Source organism: Coffea arabica, chromosome 3c, assembly GCF_036785885.1.
Source record: "Coffea arabica cultivar ET-39 chromosome 3c, Coffea Arabica ET-39 HiFi, whole genome shotgun sequence".
In the NCBI taxonomy this organism is placed as follows: domain Eukaryota; kingdom Viridiplantae; phylum Streptophyta; class Magnoliopsida; order Gentianales; family Rubiaceae; genus Coffea; species Coffea arabica.
Genome location: NC_092314.1, coordinates 17,516,792 through 17,528,181, shown reverse-complemented (window position 1 = coordinate 17,528,181; position 11,390 = coordinate 17,516,792). Strand labels below are relative to the sequence as shown.

At 34.8% G+C, this 11,390-nt stretch overlaps 1 long non-coding RNA gene across 1 annotated transcript; it reads right to left on the bottom strand.

The window, feature by feature from the left end:
- Window positions 1-310: 310 nt before the first annotated feature.
- Window positions 311-6,377, bottom strand: LOC140038077 (uncharacterized). The gene is made up of 7 exons (XR_011841888.1): window positions 6,319-6,377; window positions 5,448-6,178; window positions 4,949-5,056; window positions 4,619-4,680; window positions 4,422-4,484; window positions 1,111-1,221; window positions 311-772 (listed from the first exon to the last, which is right to left on the bottom strand). It is a non-coding gene; the product is annotated as an uncharacterized lncRNA (long non-coding RNA).
- Window positions 6,378-11,390: the final 5,013 nt, after the last annotated feature.

Below are 11,390 nucleotides of genomic sequence, written 5' to 3'. Positions count from 1 at the left end.
CACTTTGATGTAAGTCTACATTATTTCAGAACCATCCCATGCAAACTATCACAAATTCGTGCTACAACATGTATCCTCTTTATGAAACGAAACAACTGGAGATAAAGAGAGGTGCAAGTTATCGTGAGTTCAAGCAACATTAGACTAATTCTCCATTTGATTCTAGTCCTTACCTAGGAAATGCAGTCCTCAAAAAGTGACCAAATGACAATGAAAAGCAAGAATTGAGGATTTGATTGTGTTTGGAAAGGAAAATAATGAAATCTTGCTGACAGATCATCGCAACAAAAGCCAACAATTTTGATATAGGTTTAAGCAGAAACCATGAGATATCCACCACTCAAAAAGTAAATTTGTTAGTCAAACACCACATTACATTACATCTATGGATGCTACATCTTAGGTACATTCTTAGGACAGATGGTTGATTCCCAGTCTAAACCATATCAATGGTACGGTAGGAATATGAGAGGAGGAAGAACAACAATACACAAAGTAATATGCACTTCCAAAAGATATCACGTGCAGATGAGCCGGTGAAGCTTGAAAATGCATCTCCCAAAACCATATTATTATGAATCTAAAGATGAATACTGAGATCATCCAAGTTAGCAGACACTTGGATCCACTACCCATGCTCATTTGCGAGATGCAATAAGCATATGAAACACAAATGAGGAGAGATGTCTCACACAGATGATGCTGCTCTGCAGTCACTTGGAAAAGTGGCTAAAATTTGCTTAAAAGATATTTTGTGGTCTTCTGTGTTTTCCTGTTTGCATTGATAAAATGCAGAAAAAGAACATAAGACAATGTGATAAAAAGCCCGGCCCTCAGCCTATGACCACCATTCACGCTAACTGTTTATTGGAAGGCTTGGGAGATGAGGATAATATGACAATTGAACAGCATGAACTAGCTATTTGCAATTATGGTTAATATTCATTGAATTGATCATCTTAGTCATCATTATGGCCAAATATTGAATATTCTTCTACGGTATTAAAGGTAACGTATTCTAACTTGGGCTCTAGAACTGCCGCATAGACAACTGTGCGGAATATGTATTAAAGGTAAAGTACCATGATTTAAGGAAAATGTTAAAGTTACCTGCACTTCTGCCAGATTTTTTTCGCTTATATGGTCCCACAGGGTTTCCTCAAGTGCCTGGACGTCAACCTGTTTTGATGTTTTGTCATACTGCACTTCGATCCTGTTAACCTGTTGGTATAAAAAAGCTCGTGTTAACAAACTTAGAAAACAGACTAACCCAACTTAGTAAGTTAATTTTGCAACAACTAGATTAAAACTAGAAAAAAAAATGTGGGGAGTGCATTGTTTGAATTGGATGCATTTTAAAAAGTTAATGAAGGAAAATGAACTTATATCGTATAAAAGTTGACCAGGCTCTCTATTCACAACGCAAGAACTAATACAATTAAGCTTCCAGTCAATCAAGTAACATGGATAGGTGGTGCCTGATTTTTGCCTTTTCAAGCTTCTAAGGAGCCATAAAGCATGCGCAGCCCCAAGGGGCAAACTACTGCATTTAGACATTATCCTTCAATTTTCTCAAGCATATTAAAGGAGGACCATTATAACCAGAAAAGCCCAGCACGTAGATCTCATTACTTCCTCAAGGATCAGCTCAAAAGTAATTTAAAAAAATGTTTTCAAGGTTTTCTATTTCTTTGGGTTGGCTACCATCAAGAACAATTGATAACAAGAATATCTCCTGCAATACTAAGTTGCAGACCATTTAGGAAGAACTATTTGGAGTGAGCCATTTTGTTCTAAATGCCAAAAACATCATCTAGCTAGGCAAATTAATTTCATGAACTTAAGCATTATACACCAATAAAATGCTGTACAACTCTCAGCTTCATCGTCTGTCCTTTAATATTCAGCTGCACTACTGCAACAATATGAAAATTCCTCTGTAGCAACCCTTTTTTGTCAAAAAAATTTATACTTGATCTTAAACATAGATAAAGATGGGCAAAATGAAGGGTTCCAGTATGCAAGACATACAAGGCAAATTCATGCTTAGACAAAGAATAGGTCAGCCAGAGCACCTCTGGTCATTGATATTCTTCATGTGGCACTTCCGAAAATAAATTTTCATATCTACGTATCAGATCATAACAGATACCTCAGGAATGAAATTGTGGTGGGGAATCAGAAAAATTATGAACTTCACAAAATTTAAAATTCTGAGTTCATAAAGTTGTCCATGATCAATGTATTAAAGCTATGGCTGGATTGCAGGTCTGCTTTTACATTGATTATTTGCACAAGACACCAAACCCATAACAAAAAAACAGACTAAAGATTGCACAGCCCAGATAGGTTCTCATTACTTTGATGAAGAATCATGAAGAATCTTCTAAAAGAAAGGAGTCCATTTTTCATTTTCAACCTGAAATACAATCTCATTAATCGATAATTTCTCTATGCATATGGGAGAAGATCAAATTTTGTAGGATGCTAAGATTTGTTATACAGTTCAATGGATGAACTCATTCAGAAATACAACATTGTTAGGTTACCTTTTCGAAGACAAATACTGCTTTAAGGTACTTCCTTACAAGGCAGTTTATGATATACTATAGGGATAATTGCAACATGTTAGGATTCAGATAAGCAGTTACAACAAGCTAATACAACAACAAAAGGAGAATTTTCTAGGACCAAAAATTAACTGCAGTTCCTCTTCACCTTCTATTTTCAAAGAAGCGGGTGTAGCCTCACTTTCGAAAGCAAATAGTAGAACATCAGTGTTGGAAAAATAGTCCGAAAAATGCTAACAAAATCGCAGACTAAATTTGAGGAAGCTTGAGTCTTAATAGCACTGTTTTAAAAACTATTTCAGAAAGTTGAAATGTTTTCTCAAAATAAAATAAATCTTCTTGTTTATGTAAACAAGGAGGAATAGAACCAGAAAATATTAGGAAAATTCAACTAGAGCTGTGAGTATGAGTGTGCTTTCCAAATAAGGAGTCAGAAAAAAGTCACGTAAAACATGCTCTTTTGTGATTCTGAACGTTGGAGTACGTGTAAAACTAACTTGGGCCCATGCAAGAAACGATGCAGTTCGAACTAAATAGTCCTAACTCAACTTTCCTTTTATGGATGCTGACTCATACTAATTATCAATCTAACACAAACTCAATAAAAAAAAACATTATAAAATGACGAGAAATCTCTCCGATTTTTCACTGTGCAACAAAATCTTTTAAAATATTTCTTTATTTACAACAATCGGTAGTATTCTTCGAGGAAACCATGTCAGGGCACATTCTCCAAAACACACAATTATGCAATTGAAAAAAAAAAGCTCATAACCCCGAATTACATGACCCAATTTGCCGGCATCTTCAAAATTGGAGGAGTGGCTGGTCTATCTCTTGATTTTGAGCATACAAGATATTTTTGTCACTGGTGCCGGTCTAATTGTGTGGTAAATGATTTCTGGATCATTGGGTTGTAAGCTTTATGAACATTGATGGGTGATTTAAACAGGAAAAGATCGAAAACCCATGATTGCTGCTGCCTGTTTCACACCCTTCTGGTAAATTTTTGTGTAAATTCGAGCACACAAATCATAATGTATGCAAATTGCGGTGTCCTAAGTATACATTTCATGTGATTCTGTCACTGATGGTGGTGGTGGTTTCTGGTGGCGCGGAGCAATCATTCGAAGAAGACGATTGGAGAAGAAGAAGCTTTTTTGTGATATTTTATAGTTACCCTAAAGTCTATAACAGATTTTCCTTGTGATCTAATTTTGACCTTGCTTTACAGGTAATTAGGTAATCTCATAATTATTTCATTTAAAAAATTTAGTTATTTCTATTTGACTGTTAAGTTGGATGGAAAAACTAACAGTTACACTTTTTGGCAAATCATGACGAGCTAAAATGTTAGCTTCTAAACTGCGGGAAGTTAATGTGATATTAATTTAACCACAGGGAGGTTTTTAATATTTAACCCTTTCCACTTCCCAAACTCCAACCAATTAAGTAATGCAGCAATAAACTAGTGTCACTAAGCTGTCACTAGTAATGCTATACTAGACAACTTTATTAATATATTGTGTAGTGTCGCATTTTGCATTATTTTATGTTTTAATTTATTTGTAAAAATTTTATTAATTTTTTAATGTATTTTTTTGTTTTAAGTTTTTTTTTTGTATTTTTAATTTGTTGTTTGTTTCACATGTGTATAGTAGTTGATATTCTTTGATGGCAGGATTTCACATGTGTACAGTTGGTGCTTGTTTGGAACTGAGATGGTATTAGGTAACAGCTCTACAAAGGCAAATACGTTGAGTTAATCGCATTGTACAAAGAATGTGCCAAGCAGTTTAATACAGGTCAATAGGAAACTATATATGTAAAGTTGTCAAGAGTATTAGGTACCTGAAGTATCTTCGATGTTTTTGGGAAGAAATTTGAAGTGGTTCATACACGTGAACGAGTCAGCTATTAGTGCAAGATGAACAATAATGAATTGAGTGAGAAAAACATGGTAAAGGATCATATATTGAAGAATATATTTTTATGTTCAAGAAAGCGTGGAAGGATCAAAGAACAAATCATTTGAAGCAGTTACACACCTTTATCATGTGTGCACTATAATCTGAGCACATGTGATTGCGGTTGGTGCTTGAAGAATTACCTTGGTTTTAGATAATTCAGAGAAGTACAGTTATACGCCTGAAATAACAGTTGCTATGGGAGTAGTAATATTTATATAAAGATGATAGAGATGAAGATCTTCTTCATAAGTGGAGAAGTAGGAGAGATCATTTTTTAATTTTGATGCAGTGTCAAATACATAAACTTCATTACCTGTCGCATAGAAAGAGATAAACAATTGATTATATCAACTAACAAGAAACAAGCTATTATGGTAGTTCTGAATATAGTAAGTATTAGGCATTTACCACGATTGCATTGGCTGCCACAACCAATTAATAGAACTTGTGAATGTTGAAGATGATTTCCATGTGTATCAGGGGCAAGAGGAGCAGGACATTTGCGAAGTTGGATAACTAAGAACCAGCATAAAGAATTTGCAAAGCAATGAGTTAAGATAAAAATTGGAAAATATGGAAAAGGAACATGTATATTGGAATTGCGAACATGGAAGCGTTTCATTGGAAAGTGACAGAATAATGGTACAGAATGATTTTTTTTTTTTTTAAGTTTACTGTTGTTACACTAATAGTTGGATATAGGTAACTCGATCAGAAAGAGGACATGCGTGATGCAAATGCTGCTCAGTTAACTGCGGCATCCGTTTTCCTCTGCATAATAATAATTAGTTCTATTGCTCCAAATTTTGAGTCACAGAAACTACAAAGTGAACAGGTTTGCAAGCTTTGTTAACTGATAAGAAAGACATATAAATTAACAATGTGTTTAATAGGTGCAGGGGCATACTCAAGGGAAGTATAAATGAGCAAGGCAGGTTCTGGGGTCGAATCTCTGCAGCAACATCGGCTTCTCCGTGCTGTTAACGTGCTAGGTCTAAGTTGGGGCGCTGGATTGGACCGAAGTGGGATTAGTCGGGCCGCCTTTACGGACTTGACCGGACACCCACTTCGTCAACAAAAAAAAATAATAATAAATAAATGAGCAAGGAACTAGAAATTGTGGAATATATACGTACCATCATCACAGTTGTTAGTAGTGACTATTGTAGTAGGTGTTTCGCTGCGTGATTGTTTGGAAGGCTCAAGAGATTGTCGAGGAAGCGGGTTGTACAACAGTTTGGTTTAACTTTCTTCTGTGATATGCTTCTCTATTTTTTCTTCGCTGAGCTTCTTTTTGTTCGATCAAAAGGGCAGCAAACTTCTCTCTCTTTCTCTCTCTCTCTTTTTATTTCTCTCATTTTTTTCTCACAGATTTTGGGATGATCATCATGTGCATACAACTCAGAGGAATTCACGGTGTTTGTATGATAATGGAGTAGAATTTTATTCTAGATATAACTATGTAGCGAAGGGAATAGAAGTCCATTGCATGAAATAACCAAATAACACTACTGGTAGCAACTAATACAAAAGGCATTTGGAAGAACTTTAAAATAACAAACACATTAAAGAAACCAGTAAAACAGTACCTCCATTGATCATCAAGGCACAGAGCACTGAATCAAACTTCCTCGAAGACTAAATAATAGATCTCAAGTCAGTAAACGCAGATTTTTTTGATCAATAAGCAAATGAATGGAACAGAACATCAGAATGATATCAGATGAGACTATGAGAGTGAAGGAAAAATCATTGAAGAAATAATCATAATAGGGTACCTGGTGTATGAGATACTTAGTTCACAACAATTGACAAGAAGATTTACATGCAATCTGGGAGGTCGAGCATATAACAGAGCTTGCATGGAGACCATTATGTCTTATAAGTCAATCAAAAGAATGAGAAATTACAAACTTAACCAAGCTGTAAGATGGCCTGGTCCACAAGAGAAGCATCTTGGAGGACAATTTGGTAAACAAGAAAACTTAATGGCCGACAGCTAATTAAATCTGGCTATCAATTCCGAGCACAAAGTCCCTTGTGTGGTCACATCGGCACTGCGAATGCTGTGGAGATAGATAGCAAGGCTTGCAGCGTAAATTCCAAAAAGCAGTTCACTCCAGATGATGCATATCTGTTGAGATAATCACAATTATCTACGTACTTATCGATACACATATATTTTATATATAATATCTATATCATCTATATACATATATAATATACAATATACACTTGAAAAATACAAACAAAGGACTATATATATATATAAGATCTCTATTATAAAAAGAAATTTATATATGTAATACTCATCATTATATAGTTATATAAAAAAATGTGGAGAAAATACTATATACAGAATTTCAGAAGAATAAGCATCTTTACAAAAATAATAAGCAAATTTATATATCTAGATATATATCTTTACTTATAAAAATATGAAGAAAGGACTATATACAAAAAAATTTTTAAAAAAAAAGCACATGATTGATCTCTTTGGTAAAAAAGAAACAAATTTATATATATGTAGATATACACACACATATATATAGCTTAGATTACAAATTTATAGCTTAAATTACACTAGTTAACACAAACGAACTCTACATAATTTTTAACTGTATACTCTAATTAAATTATATGACTTAATTATGCAGTTTGTAACCTTGAAATTGTGCAGTTGGCTGGAAATATCTTTTGTAAACGCATGAGGGATGAACACGAAATCCTAATTCCTAATTAAAATTTAATTAAATCAGAGCGAAGAATTATACGCATAGCAATATAGCATACATAATGAAACTTCTTAGGAGCCGAGGGTAATATGCAAATAACGAATTCAGTGAGCAATTTTATAAATGTCGGACCACCCAGCGGCAGCAGCACAAAACACAATCCAATTCGGTCCATTTCAATGTCCATTTGAAAGTACAAGAGCTTTAAAGCGGGGAGAAGCACTCGAAAGCACAAACCCATGAAGCAGAGTTGCACCTGAAAGCGGCACCACTGTAGAAACACAAAGTGCTTCTTATGTACATGTAAGGATATCGGGCAAGACATGGACTTCGTTGATCAACGGTAAGCGCTACAGCAATGAGCAGGGAAAGAATGGCAAAGGAAAGGATTATTATTGGATGTAGATCAATCGGTCCCACTGAAAGCTCAAGCCTTTTTCCAGCCGAACTATTCGGCCGGGAATTGATAATTCAATAATACATATATGTTGTGGTGTTGCTATCGAGTTGGTGGAATTGTAGATGAACGACCGAAAAAGGATTGAATGTGACGGCTCCACCTCTCTAAGGTCCTGCTATAAGGCTTAGCAGACGGTTTGCCCAATTTTCCTAAGAACTCACTCAAAATCTTCCAATTGATAGTATTAATTTCAAAGCAAACATTAAAACACCACAATTAAATATTACAAGCCATCTAACATTCCAAATAATCTATAATTATATATACAACTAAACGGATCAAAATACTAGTTGTTCAATCAATTCACTAAGTATAAATAGGATGACAATTTATTTAAAACATAGACTTCAATTCTCAAACTCACTATTTTCCGGTTTCACGTTTCCAACCCATGTTAAGAAAAACAACTAAAGGGGTGAGTTTTCACCCAATGAGGTTCTAAGAAAATAGATAATCTTAAACACAACATTTCACAATTTCAGTAATATGACAGAAATACCAAACCAATTAATAACAGGATAATTCCTGAAACAATTCTTAACAAATAGTATAATCAATATCAAAGGATATGGTACTGATATGGACTCTAGAGGTGGCTCTCGTCCGTTTCCAGATGTAATACTTTGTTTGGATAGCCATTTTCCACAGAAAAATGACCTTGTTTTCCGTGAACACATTTCCCTATCACCTTTTTACCTCACATACATCAAATCACTACAGTAATTTTTCAACGAAAAATCCATGAAAAATGCAATCCAAACACAACCTTAGCTCTGTTCAGTAATTCATTGCACAACTCCTTGCAATCACTTCACACTCCACCAAACTCCTTCTTATATCCTCCAAAACAGTAAACAATTCTCTTCAATAATCATTAATCATTTCGTCACTCCAATAGGCATATCATTAATGGGGTAATACTCAAATATACCAAACATTTCAGTGTCCAAAGCCTTCTAGCCTACTCGACCAAGCCCGCTATTGGCTCGAATGAACTGTCCAATAGTGGGGTTTGCGCAGTTCAGCCATTGTGATAAAGTACACAATTAACTTATATTTATGCACAATTCCAATAACAATTAGGCATTTATTGTGAGAGCCCGAAAATTTTCATGTCTTATTTAAAAATTAGCGCATATTACTTTCCTTTTTTTATTGATTGATTTACATATTCATTGTTCCTTTTAATAAATAAATGAATCGATACACTTTAGGAGAAATTGTATCCTTTACCCCATAAAACATTAGTTTTAATTAGATTTTGCTGTAGCAATAGAAAAAAAAGAAAAAAGAGTGAGTGCATGAACTTGTCCTCTTGCATGATATATTGAGAAGCCAGCATTCACTCTTGGCTAACACGAGCCAAGAGAAACAAGAAAGGAAACAACCACTACATTTCCTTCATTCCTTCTGCATAGTTGGCCGAAAGAAAAGAGAAAGAAACCATCTAGTTTTCCTTTTCCTTTGCTTACCAGGAACTGAGAGAGAAACACAAAGAAACGACGACCCTTCCTCTTCCTACTCACCAAAAGCTGAGAACCAATCTCTCCCTGCAATTTCTGAGCATTAGTTAGACAGCAAAGAACATCAACTCAGTAGATAGAGCATCGAGTAGGAGCAGAAGAATTGTTTCAGCCAAGACATTGTGAGGAACTGGAGGGGAGCATCACTAAGTTCCTTTTATTTTCCATCTATTTCAGATTGATGAAGTTTTGGAATGAAGTAATAGAAAGAAACAAGAATTTAGTGGAGGGAAAAGATCATTAAAACTGGAACGTTTTGCCTTCAGTGGTTGTATTAAATCTGAGATGCAAGATGCAAAATTATGACTGTTTCTTCTTTAAAACGTGAGGGATTGTGTTTACTAGAAAATAAGTGAAACAAGTGTTAGTTTTTGAAGAGAGACTACGCAGAAATTCGGTTAAGAAGGTTGTTTGTTGCTGATGGAGTTTAGTTGCAAGTTTCAGTTGTTTTCCCCTTCAAGCTTGTAAGATGTTGCTTGCATGCACTATATATGCTTCTTACTTCCCTAATCTCAGAGTGCATGTAGCCTTTGAATTGAATCAAGCATAATAGGAGCAAGTTGCAGGATACCCATTTCTGGAAAATCTGGTTTAAAACTGCATGCTGGCCGATGGCCTATAGATGAAAATTTTCAACCTTCCTTCCAAACGTTTTGCTGTAGTAGTAGTTAAAATTTATTGTACATATCCTTCCTTACCTTAATCTGGTCATGCATGTGATACTTGAGAGGTTAAAAGCAAGAAAAGATAGACTTGTGAGCAATATCAAGGCTGGAAATTTTCTGGACAGCAGAATGAGAGAAAAAAGCAGCAGTTTTGGTTCTTTACTCCAAAAATTTTGGTAGATTATAACTGGAATTCGTGCTTTGTGCCCTATATAATGTTTCTAGGTGATGCATATGAGTTTCTATAGTGAAAATTAGAATTTTATAGCTGATTGCTTGCTGGAAATCCAGTTTTGGCCAAGAGAAAAGAAAGCTTGGTTTTTCAACCTTTCCTATGAAATTTCATCCAGTTTAAGCTAGGAAACTCCTTATATTTTTAGTATCGTCTTTATTTAGTGGGGCCGGAGTGTCTATATAAGAATTGTATAGCTGTGAGACTATTGTTAGTTGCCCGATTGGGAGTCTAGCTAAAATTCTTGTTTTAAAACAGAGCCTTTTGGAAAGTTTTGCTAGACTTTCGAAGCTGCATGTTTTCATTTCAGTGCTTCGGTGATTGCATGTTGGATTTGGTTAATAACTTGGTAGATTGAATGAAAATCATGGAAGCTAAGCGGCTGAAATTTCATTTTTGAAACTTGAGTGACTGGTTGTGTTCTTCTCAAGCTTAAATTCCAATCTTTTGAACTGAAATTTATGCAAATATTGGTTAAAATTACCCTATGGTACACTGTTTTGCTGGGTATATTACATCTACCTTAATTTGAGAAGAAATGTCCAGTTTTGGGGAAAAAACTTGGGGCTAGTTGAGCTTGTGAGATTGTTTTGGACAGTTTGGGATAGTTGAGGAATCCAAGCTGTTTTCTGAAAATTTTAAGAGATTTTAATCAAACTTTGAACTAAGAACAACTTATTAGGTATAAAGGTGAAGTGCAGGGTGGATGTTAGGAGGTTTGAACAAGGGAAATAATGAATCTTGAACCAAAAACATGAAGCATGTCCTGCTAAAATCTGTTTTCAGCAATTCTAACTTAGTACTTATGTTCTAACTTCTAACTTTGAATTTCTAAGGAAGAAACAATCCAAAACTGACCAAAACTTCTCTAAGTTACCTTATAAAAGTTTTACTTATAAAATTCATCCAAAATTTACGATAAAATCAAGGAAATTCATAAGATCCCTAAATTGGCAAATAATAGAAACTTACTAACTTTGAACCTCGATTCTAAATGATCCTCAGAACCTAAATCCCAACTTTTATTGCCATGTAATCACCTTAAAACTCCCTCTATATATATATACACATTTAAACATCTTGGATTATATATACACATATATACGCTTTAGTCAAAATAATCATGTGAGCCTTAACTTCACTACCTGGGAAAATAATAAGTAGACTAATAAGTTTATAAATATCTCAGGAGCCGAGGAAGAACTGGAGGAGGTTCCAAGCACCGAGGAGTAAAC